Source organism: Triturus cristatus, chromosome 9 (genome assembly GCF_964204655.1).
Source record: "Triturus cristatus chromosome 9, aTriCri1.1, whole genome shotgun sequence".
Taxonomy (NCBI): domain Eukaryota; kingdom Metazoa; phylum Chordata; class Amphibia; order Caudata; family Salamandridae; genus Triturus; species Triturus cristatus.
Genome location: NC_140592.1, coordinates 1,004,013,837 through 1,004,030,500, shown reverse-complemented (window position 1 = coordinate 1,004,030,500; position 16,664 = coordinate 1,004,013,837).

Genomic DNA, 16,664 nt, shown 5'->3' with positions numbered 1-16,664 from the left:
TTCTAACAATGCTTAACAAGCTAAGTATTCTCTACTTTTGAGTGCATGTGTATTTGGGTTGAATGCATAGTTATTTGTTTGTTTTATCATTGTTCTCCTAAGACCCCTTATCAGATACTGCGTGTTCTTGGCTAATTCAGTCTCCTGCTCCCATTTTCTAATCATTATCCAGTCTATTGAAAATGCAGAATACGTGATGGTATGCCTGTGTACTAAGGCCATAAATTCCTTTAAGCTCGTTAAAGACGAGTTTTCCTTCAACTATGACCTTACAGGTCATGCACCCTGTTCTCAAGTAAACTCTCCATCCCTTTTTCGTCAGCACAAGGTTTTGGCCTGCAGTGCTCTGTCACCACGTATAGCTGTGTGACACTCTCTACTGTTGACTGCTGTTGCGCTGTGATTTCAAATGACATTTCTTCCATAAGATTCCCTCCTCTAGTTGATATTTCATCTACTAGTTCCAACCCTTGGTCTAAACGTGGCACTAGGGGATGTGTTGCCCTGAGCATCTACTACACTTGTTGGTGTCCTAACTCCTGCCTTTGTACCAATCCTTTTACAATATGCTAAAACTAATTGGATAGAACAATTCACAACTAGTAGGACCACAATAGCTGTCAACAAGGCTCCCAACAGTCCCGACATCCAGGATGGCAGAAAAGAAAACTACTTGGTAAACCAATTATCTGGAACACCTCATTCATTTATCATTTACTTTTATAGATTGTGTAAAGTTTGTATAGCATCTGAGAAAGTTACATTATCTGCATCGTTTGTTGAGATAAAAGTACAGCAAGCAGTTTCTATCCTGGCACATACCCCTCCTTGTATGGCTGTCATAAGGCCAAGTACGTACCAGTGCTGCATTCTCATACCATGCAGCTCTTCCTTTATGGTATTAAATCCATCCTTCATAGTATTGATAGTCTTGAAGTTCCCATCAAGATATCTGTAGCCATTGAGCAGTTGCCTTAGCCAGAACAAATAGAATGCTCCCAAAGAACAGCTGTGTATCATTAAACAACCAATACTCTTGAGTACAATTGTTCCATGTGGTGGTGCCATAATACTCAGCATTTCTCTTCTTTCGAGGATGATGCAACAAAGTTGTTGGGTGTCTCATGGGATGTTCATGTAAACTTGATATATTAATTCCAGGAATTATCAAAACAGGGGCGTGCAAGGTGACGACTGAGCATAGACCTCCCCAGTTTGGTGGTAACTGAGCATACAGTAGTTCTCCATGCTGCCAATAATAGCCCATGAGACTGAAGGTACCCCCCTGCATATCGGCGTTATCTATTGTGGTGCTACAGTTGATATTTCATCCTACATTAACAGTGCCATTTCCTCTGAAACATGAAGAAAGTGATTCTCATGACTTTCTGAGGACTTACTGTACTACCTATCCAAGTGTAATGCGCAACGTTACTGTCCCAAATTTGCGTGCTTTTTTTTTTCCCCTGCATCCTGACTAACATCAATACGATTCCATAAAGACATGACCTTAAAAGAGAATTTGATATCAGAATGCCCCCTGATCATGGGCAAAAACTGATCCAGTGGCTAAATCCTGGCCTACGAACACAATCTGGGGATAAAGGATTTACTAAATAACTATTACACTGGGTGGGTGGGCGTGTTACTCTTTAAAATCTTTAATTTAAGACCATCTGTGACTGGGGGTGAATGTTTGATTTGGTCAGCATTCCATCCATCTTCTTATTGTAGTTGTTGCCCTAAGTGGGAAGGGTATGCCCAGACGTGGGTCCGGTGCTCACTATGCCACTGGATTCAAGCTAGCCTGGCTGATTAAGAGTGGTACTCCGAAACTAGTCCCAGGATGCTTGTTTCCCTATCCAGGGAGGACCTGGCCTGGCAGTTCAGGCTTGACTGTTCCCATGGGTAACAGGGTCAAGACTGATTTGCATACAACTGGTTCCAAGCTGGGGTGGCGTGGAGAGTAAAAAAACAATGGATTTAATCCAAATCTGTGACTAGGGGTGAATGTTTATATGGTCAGCTGTTCTTTTGGTATTTGTCCCCCTAAGTGTCTAGACGTGGGTCCCGTGCTCACTATGCCACTGGATTCAAGCTAGCCTGGCTGATGAGGGGTGATACAGCGAAACCAGTCCCAGGCTGCTTGTTTTCTGGACCAGGGAGGACCCGGCCTGGCAGTTTGGACTAGACTGTTCCCATCAGGAGCAGGGTCAAGACTGATTTGCATATGGCTGGGTCCAAACTGGGGGTGGCATGGTGAACAAAAAAAGGATAGATTTAACCCAGATCTATAACTGGCGGTGAATGTTTGATTTGGTCACCATTCCGTCCATCAACTTTTTGCAATTGACAATATTAGACACATAGAAATGCTCTGTGGGAACCCTCGCTGTGTATATCGTCCCACACAATTTGTCTGGAAAAGGTTTCCTCCCCTCACAATTACAACTCCCTATCCACTTTGAGGTAAAACCACTATTGGTGGTAACTTTGCTGTGGCAGCACTTGTGCTTGAGGCATTGCTGTTTGCTGCACATTTTATGGTGGTGTCAGAGGCACACATACTATTTGCAGATTGGACTGTGGCTGTACTACTGTGTTTCCTGGTTGATTGTAGACTCTTGTCCTTCCATTTTGCTCATCCCATCTTTTAGGTCTGCAGTCTAATGAAATGCCCATATCTGTGACAGTAATGACATTCTTGGTCCATCCTTTGGGGAAATATTCTGCCTCTTCCTATTCTTCCTCTACTACTTCCCTTTATATTTACATTATCCTCCTGTTGTGGGTACTGTTGTTGGATGTTCCCTGGGATCGATCCCACAGACATTGCAGTCATCTGAGTGTCGGCTGCTACCACTGCGCCTTCTGCTACTCTTTTCTTTGCCAACTTTTGTTGGACCAACTTTGCTGCTGCTTTCTCTGGCGCCTCCTGCTTTTTTCTGCTTTTTTAATGGATTATATGTGCCTGTATCTCTGTCCAGGGCGTGGCTTCCAATGCCAATATATTATCAAGACTATCCTGTACATCAGAGGGTAGCCCTTTCTTCACTACGTTAGATAATAACACTGCATTTCCTCCTGTTTCTTCCCAACCCTGACCTACTGTCTCTGTCCGTTTTTCTTTCATCCTTCTAAGAAAATGAGCGGGGCCTCATTTGCCTACATTGATTGAGCCATGAGGGACCTAACATCTGGCCTGTCAAGATGCATTTTCCTCTGCTGATCCCATAACTACTGTCCTAACTAAGTTAAATGGAGATCCATTGCATCTAGTCTCAGTGAGGGTAACACGTCATACTCCAGCTTTCAGAAAAACGTCTGTTTCATGTACTATAAGAGAGCTAAGCAAACTCTCTATATCTCCTACTGTCAAGGTGATGCCAGCAGTTTGCTTTACAAAAGCTCTAATCCATTTCCCTGCTCCCTCTGTGAGTGGTGATAACCATGTCTTAAGATTGTCCTCCTTCATCTGTGGCTAATGAACATAATGAGGTGTCCCAGGTTCCTTGTGTATCAGGGGCATCTGATATTCGGGAGAGGCAGAATGCTGGGGATTATGCTGGCTAGCATATTTTTGCCACACACACACAAACGTTTCTGCATATAGGCATAATACTAGTCTAGATCTCCCTCACCATAAGGAATGCGGTCCTCAGCATTTGCCATATCATGTGGATCAAAGGACCCTTCTTGTGGCCATGGACTCATCTGTGGAGCCAACCTTTCAGTCCATTCTACCAAATTATCCACATAAGGCACAACACTGTACCAACTATTCTCTCCTTCAGCAACTATCGAACAAGGGGTGAGATCCGTGCTGTACGAAACTGATTGTACACTCATCTGAAGCACAACACTGTACCAACTATTCTCTCCTTCAGCAACTATCGAACAAGGGGTGAGATCCCTGCTGCATGAAACTGATTGTACACTCATCTGATGCACTGGTCTATCATGTAGTGTCAATCCTCCCATAATCTCACAAGATCCCATCCTAGGGTCTGGCTAGGCATGTGTTCCCTAAAACTGCAACTGCTCAAGTTCTGTCACTCGGGGTTTCATAGTTTTAGAGACCATATCCTGCTGTTCTCCTTCTTTAGTGTCGGTCGATTAGGGAATCCCATTGCACCCTTTGTGTGATCTAAATTGATAAGGGTCCTTTCTAGTGTACCAATATCATAAGTGGAATGCCTATCCTTTGGGGATCGGAGTACTTCACCCATGTTATCTACACGCCTATATATGGACTCTATTCTATTTGTCATCCTCCCAAAACTTCCCTGTGTCTCTCCTGAAAGGTTATCATAATACCCTTCTCACCTTACTTCTATTGCATCTTTCCTACCCTCACTTTGCGACAACTATTCCTGAACATTTTCTGGGGAAACTATTACGTTCCCCATCTTCTTCTGCCATGGTGGTAGATTATCTTCAGTTTGATCTCTTTCTTGGGATACTGGCCATCGCGCCCTACTAACATCCCTACCCACTTAGTCACTCCATCTAGAATCATCTATCTCTTTCCTGTGGGGTAAATATTCGTTCCACAACTATCCTTCCTGTTGCATCTCTCTTTTGTAATAAGTGTGATGTGACGGATGAAGTATGTGACTGGATTTCACGTTCCCCCCTGGTAAGAGGCTAAATCTAAATGCAGTGTGAACTGCACTTCTAGCTGACCTTAAAACTGAGAATCACCCCCCCCTTACTTGCTGTCAGGGAATCTGTGAATGCTTGTATGTCTCGGCTTTGACATTAGAGATTACGTTTGAGAATTGTGAAGGGATCTCAACTTCAGGGTTCTCAAATCCCACTGCGGCTTCTTGTAGTTGCGGCAGTGGATATACACCAGATACCTCAGGAGAAGTGACATTTTTGAGGAGTCCTTAAACTTTTCATAAAAGACCCGCCATAAAGCTACGGGTGGCTGCTCGCTTCTGTAATTTGGCTCCAGTAAATTTACTTCTTAGTTGATTAACAATGTGCTCTAATATTTTATCATCAAACATCCCTTTTTTGGCCAGGGATATGCTTATTTCTGAGTGGCTTTAAACCATTCCTGCAATTTTCGCTGATCATTTGGAAATGTCTTTTGCCTATGCGCTAGGGGAGTCTCCATAATTTTCCGGATTTCTACCACTTCTTTCAATTTAGCTTTTTTTCTGTCTGGTCAATATTACTTTTTCTTTAAAAATGTTACACTAGTCTTCATAAACTGTAAAATCTGTCCATGTGTTCAAAACAATCGTATATTAAACATTATGCATCATAATAACATTATACAACAACATCATACTGTGGCCACATTTCCATTCACATACACACACACACTCACCATCAGCATATTTAAAAATATGAACACTTCAACTTCTTCTAAATGTTAATCATCATCTTCTAATTCTAAATGGTAAAGGTCGCCGGTAACCTTTGGCCACTTCCCTCCATGCTTAGAGAGGATAACCCTCAAACCATGAGTTTCATAGACCATGGAATGACTTCTGGATATTAGGTCCAGGTGGGAGTTTGAGTGTTCAGACAGTACTTGGAGGTAAAGTTTAGCTAAATCAGCCTTTCAGCTGTCCCTCTATGTCAAATATTGGAACACATACTGGCAACCCAACTTCGAATTACCCACATTGACCACTTTCAACTTTATCTTGGGAAAAAGGGCATTAACAGACTAAGCAGCGCCTTCAACTTAATATTGTGCAACACATGTACACAATCTTGCATGCAATACCCTTGTAGCTCTCTTATATCTACATCTGTGTGTTTACCATAGCCAAAAGAGACAAGTCAAACAATATATATACAAACAAATTGAACTTAGTCCACATGGTCCTCACCTTTAAAAGTCCGCAATACCTGGATCCTGCCAATCCCCCGTGAATAGACAGAACTTTAGAGAACACGATGTCTGCTCATTTCATCAAGAATGTTCAATGATCTATGTAGCAGAAGTAGGCAGTATTCCGGTGGAACCAGTCAGGTGAGGGCAAGACTGACTCTTGACTGGTTCGCTAACTGTTGCAGGGTCACTTAAAACTGAAATAAAGACAGACTCCTCTTTGGCATTCTAAAAACAGCTCTTTACTGTCAAGGCAGGGAGAGCGGCGGTCTTCAGACAAGTAAACAGTTAGTCTAAATTTGCTTCTTCACAGGCAGCTATTTGTGCACACAGACAATGGTGGTTACAAAAGTTCAAACAATTACCATGCGATACACATTGGTACACATTAGTTATAGAAAAACATGAGGTCACCTGACCCTAGACTTTAACCTAATTCTCTAAACATCCTTTATTGCAGTTCTAACAATGCTTAACCAACTAAGTATTCTTCTACTTTGATTGCATGTGTATTTGGGTTTAATGCATAGTGTTTCGTTTGTGTGCTTTATCATTATGCCCCGAAGACCTCGTATCAGATTCCGTGTGTTCTTGGCTAATTCAATCTCCTGCTCTCATTGTCTACTCATTTCCCAGTATATTGAAAACAGATACGTGCCAGTGTGCTGAGGCCTTAAATTCCTTCAAGCTTGTTAAACATGAGTTTTTCTTTAACTGTGATATAACAGCTCATTCACTCTGTTCTCAAGTAAACTCTTCACCTCTTTTTCATCAGCACGTATTTTTGGCCTGCTTTGCTCTTTCACCATGTATAGCTGTGTGACGCTCTCTACTGTTGTCTGCTGCTGGGCCATGTTTTCATATCTCATTTCTTCCATAGCAAGCATTAAAAAAAGAGGGTTTTACGAGAGCCTTACACACTTGCAATGGAGTAGGGAACAATTAAAATATATGTTCTGGTGATTTCCACTCAAAATTGATGAGCCTCCAAACAATTTCAGATAAATTATTTTTCCAACTTTGTGCTCTGCCGACATAGAGTAACCAAACCTTACTCTCAAAGAATTCATTCTTTCTCCATAACGAGATTGAAGATGTAGGATACATTTGCAGTCCCCCCCTGAGGATAAGAACCCTAGTCCAACCACTTTCTTATTGGATAGGCTATCATAATGCGTTTTACATTATTTTATTTTTACCTGTTCATTTAACCCTATCCAGATCCACTAGCACTTTATTCAGACCCGAAATCCAAATGTTGCCTCCTTCCCTGTTAGTGTTGAGCATTTGTTGTATGGGGACCTTGAGGCTGCTATCCCATTCGTTGTTTAGATTGATACCATCAACAGATTAAATGGAATTTAGCAACCAAAGACTAATCTAAATTTCAATCTAATTAGTGTTTGTGGGACCAATTGTGGGTGGTGGGTTTGAACAAATTGCACTGTGGCAAATCTAGCAATTGGTTAAGTTTGGCCAAAAAGCCAATTTTCTTAATTTAAAATGGGTAGAAATAATGTTTAATTTGGCTTAAAAGATAGTCCCAAGTGAAAGGCTGTTTAGCAAGCCCATCCAAAGCAAATGTCTGGGAAGATGCCAGATGCTTTAAGCTGGCAAGATCTATCTTGTGTCCAGTGCTTAATTTGTAAAAAAATAAGTCCAGGTGCTAAAATGTTTATAGGAGGCCATGCCCAATTACCCTGGCTCCACCCACTTCCTCCACTGGCTCCACCCACTTACTCCAGTGGTGAGAAATGAAAGGAGGGTGGGTGGTAGGAGAGGAAGCAGTACGGTAGTGGATGCTGTGATTGTTTGCTTAAGGGAGTTCATAATTTAGGGGCTCTTAAGGGCAGTGGCATAGGCTGTTGAGAGTATTAGTGAGGCAGGGATTGTTTTTATTGTATTTCTGAAAGCTAGCTATATACCTCTCCTAATAAATCATTTTTTTTCTCTCTAATTGTTGTCCTGTTTCTTACTTTAACATCTTGCTGTCAGAGTCGGTATGTGCTTGTGCATTATGTGGGCAGTATGGCTATAGCAATATTTTTATTTTATTTTTACTTCACTATTTTCCACCACAATCTGCACTAACAGTATGACATTTTAAAGCACAGTGCCGAGCACGATTGCTCAGCCTTCTGCACAATCCTTCAAGTACAGGGCGGAACAAGGAGACACATAGTATGGTATAATCACACACACTCCGTATTAATCTATAAAAGAATACGTGTTGGTCCCCAAAACTCTGCTCTGAAGCTATTAAAAGTTGACGCGCAGAATAAAAAGGTTGCACAGTCTTAATTCCATGTTATGCATTTTATTTCACTAACAGACACTCTCTGCCCCTTTACCTTATTCTCGCAGGGTTCTGCTTTCTCCCTTCCTGACAGGTTTTCCGACTTTCTCTTCCTCCGTCTTTCTGCTCTGTGTTTTTTTCCCCTCTCATCTCGGTAAACGTGTAACACAGAAAAATGTGTGCCGGTGGTCCTCACCGGCAACCACAGACTCAAATTAAGCACTACATACGCATGTGTTCACAGATGCACAAATGCTGACTCCAGCACGTGCTAGCTCGATAGCAATCAGTGCAGCACAGAAGTGTCATATTTATTTTCATTAATACAGCAGTGCAAGCAAACCTAGCTTTAAAGAACGACTATGAGAATGATAAACTCTAAATGCTACAGTTTGTCTAAAAACAGACGCTCTGACTGCTCTGTTCCGGTGCAGACTCACTATTGCACAACGGTGCAACATAAAACATAGCATACACACTACTAATAGCATCATGGTACAGAGTTAAATTAACTACTTACGGTGACAGCTTTTTTAGTTTTCATTGACCTATGAGGGAGGCCTGCTGCTGGACACGCTGATTGCTTCTGTCGTCAGCTGATTAGGGCTGCGGCTGCGCAGTATGCTGGGCGAGCCATGGGCAAAACCACTGCTCATTGGTCCACTCGGGGTACACAGTTGACGATTCACCAAGCAGGGGCGAATTTTCAATCCTTCACCAATGAACAATTTCAAACCCCTCGCACAGTCGCACTGTGCTGGTGCTGTCTACAATTAGAAGCCAAGACGACATTATTAGCCTGTATTTATCGACATTATTAGCCTGTATTTATCTAGTGTGTCTTTTCTTGAATTCTTCTGTGGTGCCGCCGCTGGGAGCTACATTTTTAATTATCCCAAGTATCCGAGACCTCTTCCTAGCAAATGTCTGGAGAGCACATTTAAACAAATGCCTGCCTGCACCGTCCCTCTAATTGGAATAATTCACGTTCCAATACGCAGAAGCAGTGCAGCCTGTGAACACCCGCCGATAATTCTTACATCATCTCAGGGCCCAGGCAGTTTCTGGCAGAACTGTGTGGCTCACAATAAGGTGGGCAGCTGGGTCGCGGCAAGCAACGGCATCCAATTTAAATATTTTACACGTACGCAGTCACATGAGGCTCTTCACCGGGGAGACTGGGACCCATGTCAGAACTTAGTAAGCAGCACACAGCGCAACCAATTCTATTATATATACTTCATGCAGAGTGTAGACCCGGCCCTGAAAAATAAGTGCTGGTGTTCAGCACCGGAAAGCACCGGCACAAATTAAGCACTGAGGTCACCCAAGCAAGCTAGCTGGTATATTGAAGACCTCAGAACTGCTAAATGACATTGTAAACAACTGGGAAAGAGATGACACACCAGCAAGGGCACGGTTGACCAGACTGCCTTCAAGACAACCCTAAACCTCTACCACACACAGCTGAGAGAATTGAAGAAAAATACCATAGCCTCATGCATCGAATCAAGCTTCAATAACAGTAAATAACTCTTCAACATTGTCAATAAACTCTCCAATCCCTCTGCTGCAACAAACAACATTACCCCCTCACAACTCTGCAACAGCGTTGCAAACGTCTTCCACAATAAGGTCGCCAACATCTACAGAAACTTAAAACCCCAGCCCAAGGCCACCGAATTCTTCAAACAACACAACAACCCTGCTACCACCACATACATCCAACTAACCAAATGAAGCCAGCTTGCCCCACAGGACACCGCCTCCATCATGAACTCGGTCCACTCAGGGGCTCCAACCGACCCACGCCCTCACCACATCTTCAACCTCGGCAAAGCCAGGACCAGCCACATATTCCCCCACCTTGTTCAACACGGACTATGGCAATGCTCTCTACACAGGGATCGCAGCTCACCTCCTTCAAGGACTACAGACTATACAGAACGCAGCAGCCAGACTCATTCTGGATCTCTCTGGATTAACTCACATCACCCCCTACCTCAGGGAACCCCACTGGCTCACTGTATAGAAAAAATGCCAGTTCAAGCTCCGGACCCATGCATGCAAGGCCCTACACAACTGAGGACCCACCACCTGAACTTCCATCTGCCCACCAGACACCTCCGCTCCGCATCCCTTTCTTTAACCCTTCCCCCATCCAAAGTAGCAGATGCAGAGGTTGCTCCTTCTCCCACCTAGCAGCGAAGTCATGGAACAAGCTACCCTTTCATCTACGGACCTCCCCATCTCTTTCAGAGTGCCGAAAGTCTCTGAAGGCCAAGCTATTCGGCTAATCAACTGGACCATGCCAGCACCTGGATGCTCTCACAGGTGGCAGGAAGCGCTCTACAAGTCAACTAATTGATTGCAATCTGCACCACTCTACTCTATGCCACTGCATGCTACGCTGTTCCACTCTACACTATTCTACTACACTCTACTCTAAACCACGGCCTCTCCACCAATACACTCTTCACCACTTTACTCAAAAACAGTGCACTCAATGTCACTGCACTGTACGCCAACTACACTTTATGCCAACTAATCTGCACCATTGCACTCTGTCACTATATTCTACAACATTTTACTCTATGCCACTCTACACCATTGGCCTCTTTGTTACTGCCCTCTATGCCACTATTTTACTCTGCACCACTGTACTCTACAGCATTGCTCTCTACACCGCTCTACGCCAATGCGCTCTACATCACTATACTCTGCAAGACTGCACTATCCACCACTCTACTCCTCACCACTGCACCCTACTCTGCACCACTCAACTCTACGCCAATGCACTCTGCACCACTCTACTCTGCATCACTCTAATCCACTCTATGCCACTCTACACTGTTGCAGTCTACCCTGCACCAGTACACTCTATGCCACTTCACTCTACTCTGCGCCTCTACATCACTTCAGTCTACATCACTTCACTCCACGTCACTGCACTTTACACCACTTTACTCAAAACCAATGCACTCTATACCACTGTACTCTATGCCAATCTACTCTGTAGTTTACACCACTTCACTCTAGGCCACTCTACTCCGCTCTATGACATTTAAATCTCTAGGAAAGTGACTCTTTTTGACATGGTCACCCCCACTTTTTACCCGGTATTTGATGCAATATTGACAAGAAGTGCACTGGGTTCCTGCTAACCAGGTCCCCGGTGCCAGATCTCTTTCTCTAAACTGTACAATTGTTTCCCTAGTCGGCAATGCCTTTAGCACTCTCTGTAAGTCTCTAGTAAATGGTACCCCTGGGATCAAGGGCAAGGGGGCTAAAGAGGGTCCCTAAGGCTGCAGCATGTATTGTGCCACCCTAAGGGACCCCTCACCAAACTCATGCAGACTGCCACTTCAGGTTGCATGTCTTGGTGCAGACAAAAGTGAAAACACGACATGCCATACAGCCCTGTGTGCCCTGCCTACAGCCAGTGCATGCAATATAGGTAAGTCACCCCTACACCAGGCCTTACAGCCCTAAGGCAGGATGCGCTATACTACATGTGTGGACATCTCTGCGTGCTGGCAGGTACAATTACTGCTAGTACAAGTGATCAGGGAAGCCATTTAAGTACATGTGCTGGGTTACTGGTCAAAAATGAGTTCCACAGCTACATGATGGCTTCACTGAAACTAAAGAGGTTAAGTATCAAACATCTTGTATTAATAAACCCACACAGGTCCTGTGATGGATTTATTAATACATCCACTCAGAGAGTAACTTGGAGGTTTCCGCTGAAAACCTTCCAAATACTAGAGTGCTGGCTGACTGGTGTAGACCAGAATTCCACCACATACAGGGTTCTGACTCCCAGGGGTGAGAGCCTTCTCTCTTGGGAGGTCAGGAACAAAGCCTGCTTAGGAGAGGGTGTTTCACGCCCCCTCCAACAGGATGACTAGTAAATGAGCATTTCAAGGCAGGAAGCTTCAAAGAGCCCACTACGTTTGGTATGCAAATCTGGCTTCCCTCAGAGGTGAGGGGATGCCAACTTCCCTGACCAGAGCCCATTTTGAGCCTGGACAGGTGGGAAAATTAGTAGTCAGAGAGGCGTGTCCACCCTCAGGCTGGTTCCACCCTCAAGGTGGGCTGCGTGATGTGGATGCAAAATTTAAAAGCCTGCCTTCTAGGTGATGTCAGAATTAGGACCTCTGGGACAGGGTTTTGCCCACTTCCCACAGGATGTGGTCATATAGCGGGTGTAGGGGCCCCAGGGGTAAGAAGTCCATTGGCTACTACCCTACATTCCCCCAATTCCCCTAAATCTGGTGTTTAGGGGAGACTCTGGCACCAGGAAATCAGAGCGTGCCAAACTGAAAGAAGACGATGAACCCCATAGAGCTGCAAAAACAAGAACAGAGGAACAGCTACTGACTTGGCGCTAACCCTGCCAGCTGTCCTCGACCACTGTGCCAAAGTCGACTTGTCCTGAAGCTGCTGTACCTCCAAAAGCCTGGGAGGACTGCCAATGTTTCTCCAAAGACCCAGGAACTCCCGTGGAGTAGCGGAGCTTCTTTCCTGCACCCTAAGAGACCTGTGAGGACTCCGAACCGCCAAAAGCCGACACCGGAAAGCAGCACTATACCCGAGCCACATAGCTCAAGTTGAATTGGGCCAACAGTGCCAGCATGGTCCTCAGACACTACAGAGACGAAGCCCACCTTGGGTTTGCCAACTGTGGACTTCCTGACTTCACCTGCAGCCTCTTTATGCAGGTTACTCTACCGCCAGTGTCTCCGGTAATAAAAACCCTATGCCTCAGAACACCTCAAGCACACCAGCGCCTCAGCCCGTGGAGAAGAGGACCAAAGGTGTCCCCGGGCATCATGAGACCTGAGCCCCCTCATTGGATCAGCCCCACTGACCTCCCAGTCCCTGCCTGCAGCAACTTTGCATCCGGACCGATTCCCATTGATATACACAGGCACCAAATGCTGTATTGCACCTCTGCACCTGGCTGCCCCTGTATTGTGTGAGGTGACCTGTTGGTGCTGCCTTGGACCTTGCCCCATACTCACCTTAAGAGTCCTGAAGATTCCTGTCGTAAGATGTTAAGTACCTGATGCAGTATACGCTTGTTAAAAACTATAAACATCTTCTAACTTATCTGATTATGATGATCTTGATGCCAAAAATTATATAAAGATTAGTGCTATTTTTATAGTGGTGTGCATTTCCTTATTGAGTCATGTGTACCATTTAATGACTGTGTGTGTATTGCATGTCTAACACTCCTCTCTCGAAAGCGCAAGGTAGGTGGTTTTATTTATTTTTTTTATTTAATTTTACCTACCCCTTCGTCTGTCAACCAGCTACAGTAACTTCAAACCTCAACCCACAGACCTCTACAGCCTCCTCACGCAGATGGATGCCATTTACAATCCTCCGCTCACCGCATGGGAACAGCTCACCACACAGAGCACTACGGCCATCATGAACTCCATCCACCCCAGAGCACCCACGGCCCCCTGCTCCCACCACTTCTTCAACCTAGGGAGCAAGGAAATCAGCAGCAAACTCGCCTCCATCCTCAACGCATCACTAACCATGGCCACCTTACCCAATCAATGGAAACACGCAGAGGTCAGACCCCTCCCCAAGAAACCATCCACAGACCCCAGCAAACTCAAGAACTGCCGCCCCCTCTCACTGCTCCGCTTCCCAGCCAAAGTCCTCGAGAAGGCCATCAACCAACAACTAGCACTTGGAGAACAACAACCTGCTGGATACCTCCCAGACCGGCTTTCGTGTCAACCACAGTGCCGAGATCTCCCTGATCGCTGCCACGATGACATCACGATCCTCCTAGACTGTGGAAACACAGCTACCCTGATCCTCCTTGACCTCTTAGCGGCGTTTGACACTGTATCCCACCACACTCATCAAGAGACTACGCCGCATCGGGATCCAGGTAGATGCCCTCAAATAGATCGAATCCTTTTTCACAGAACGAAACCAGAGAATCCACCTTCCTCCAGTCACGTCGGAACCCAAGAGCATCATCTGCAGCGTCCCGCAAGGTTCATCCCGCGCCCCACCCTGTTCAACATCAACATGTCGCACCAGGCAGACATCATCAGAACACATGGTCTCAACAGCATTTCCTACGCAGACAACACCCAGCTCACCCTCTTGCTCTCAGAAGACCCCCTCCACCACCAGGACCAACTTCCACAACTGCATGATGAGCTTGGCTGACTGGATGAATTCCAACTGCCTGAAGCGCAACACGGACAAGATGAAAGTGTTAATCTATGGAAACAATGCCTACCCGTGGAAAGATACATGGTGGCCCACTAAGCTCGACCCACGCTTATACCGACAGACCAAGCCCACAACCTTGGCATCCTCATGGACAGCAAACGCGATGAACGGCCAAACCAACACAGTCTCCTCCACATGCTTCCACACCCTCTGCATGTTCCGTAAGATCTTCAGATGGCTCCTTGCCAACACTAGGAAAACCGTCACCCAAGCCCTAGTCACCACCTGATTTGACCATGGCAACGTGCTCTACGCAGGATTCATCACCCAACTCCTGAAGAGACTTTCGACGAGACAGAACTCGGCTGTCAGACTCATTATATATCTTCCCAAACTGACTCACATCCCCCCCCCCCCCCTCCCAACTCAGGAACCTCACTGGCTCCCAGTCCAGAAAAGATGCCACTTCAAGATGCAAACACACACCTACAAAGCCCTCCAAGACCTATGACCAGCATATATCAACCACCACCTGAACTTCCACCAACCCACAGGACACCTGCCCACTGCCTTCCTCAGCCTCACTCCCCACATATGCCAAAGCTAGAGTGGAGGACTTTCCTTCTCCTTCCTTGCAGCCAAGTCTTGGAACAACCTTCCACTCCCCTTCCGAACAACACCTTATCTCACAGAATTCAGAAAGGGACTCAAGACCTAGCTCTTCACATAACAGCAGCAGGACCCTTGTGTCTGGATACCCTCACAGGTGATTAGCCGAGCTCTACAAACCTTAATTGATTGATTGACACAGCAATACCTGCAAAGAGGGTTCATTCTTTTCACAAGTAGTAAAATAAGCCAATCCCACACTCTCTCAAGGTTCAAATTACAGTTGGAGAAACACCATGCGGGAGACTGGAGTAAAAAATATGCACTCTTGCAAAACATACGCATTATTAGATTTTGTTTTTTAACATGATGCTGGCAAAACAGCCAGTTCTCAAAATTAATCATCAGCAACCTTTCAATCCTTTGTTAACAATGCATTCTGAGACAGGCTACAACCTAAGAGTGGTGCACTGTAGACGGCTCGTTTCCCCACCTACTCACACTTAACTTTACCAGAAATCTTGAATTCAAAGCTCTGCTGGGCTCTCGTCCATTTTGTGTGTTGCAGAAGCAGAGCTAGTGGCATCTATCAATTGTCTGAGCAGGGACCCACGGCAAAGAACTGTTTGAAACATTGTTATTTCTGACCGCAGATCGCAATAAATTATTTGTTGAAATTGGTCATGAGACACCGCTAAATGGGGCTGAAGAAGTCTTAAACTTGGTTTTCATTGGTTGCCCATAGGACTGACTTTGGTGTCCTCTTCTACTTGTTAAGGAAAATCTGTAGGTTTTACAGCGAACGCAAAGAACAGGTGCAGCCGGGATCCTGTAGAATACATGCAGGTTGGGCAGAGGCGTGAATAGAGTCCGGGACCCCCATTTCAGATTATTGCCAGGAGGAGCCAGAGACCAGCAATGCTATGGGACGCTCAATATCCAACATTCTTCGCTCATGTGCAACAGGGGGCCAGCACCTGTCCAGAGTGTGAGGGTGCAGGGGTAGCGGCAAGGGGCTGGAGGAACAGTGGTTGGAGGGGTTGGTGAGAGGCAGCGAGATAAGCAGGCAGAAACCTGCAGTGTACTAGGCATGGTAGCCATGACCCTAGAAGGAGGCGGCCACCAGCCTTGTTGCGGGTGTAGCTTGCACCTGGGTCAGGTGGTGAGCAGCTGGCTCTAGCGAGTTCTTTAGCCAATACTGAACCCTTCACGCCCACCCTTCTTCTTTGTGTCCATCATCGCTCTATAGTGCTTTTTTCTTTGCACAGCCCTGCCTGCTCCCACATTGGCCTCCATATGCTACAGTCATTGCCATGTTTGTGCTGTGCTCCTGCATCCCCCCTCCCCAAGAATAATCAAGACTGTAGAGCATAGTGAACTCTCGGAAACTGGAAGGCTAGAAGCTTAGAGGCCGGGTGGCAGCAAATCCAAACTGAGGCCAGGTATTGACACAAAGCTTCATCGCCTAATTTTTCATTGATGTGGGCCAGAATCAGCCAGGCCCCAAAGTAGACAATGCACTCAAGATCTTAGCAAGCCCACTGGCATCATAAGCGCCCTCATAATCTCTTTCATGCATTTTCACGAGAGTGGAAACAGTCATACAGACTTTCAACCAACAAGTTTAGCATGAGGCGCAAAAATGTAGCACACAAAGGTGGTATAACAGCAAATGACAGCAGGCAACAGACA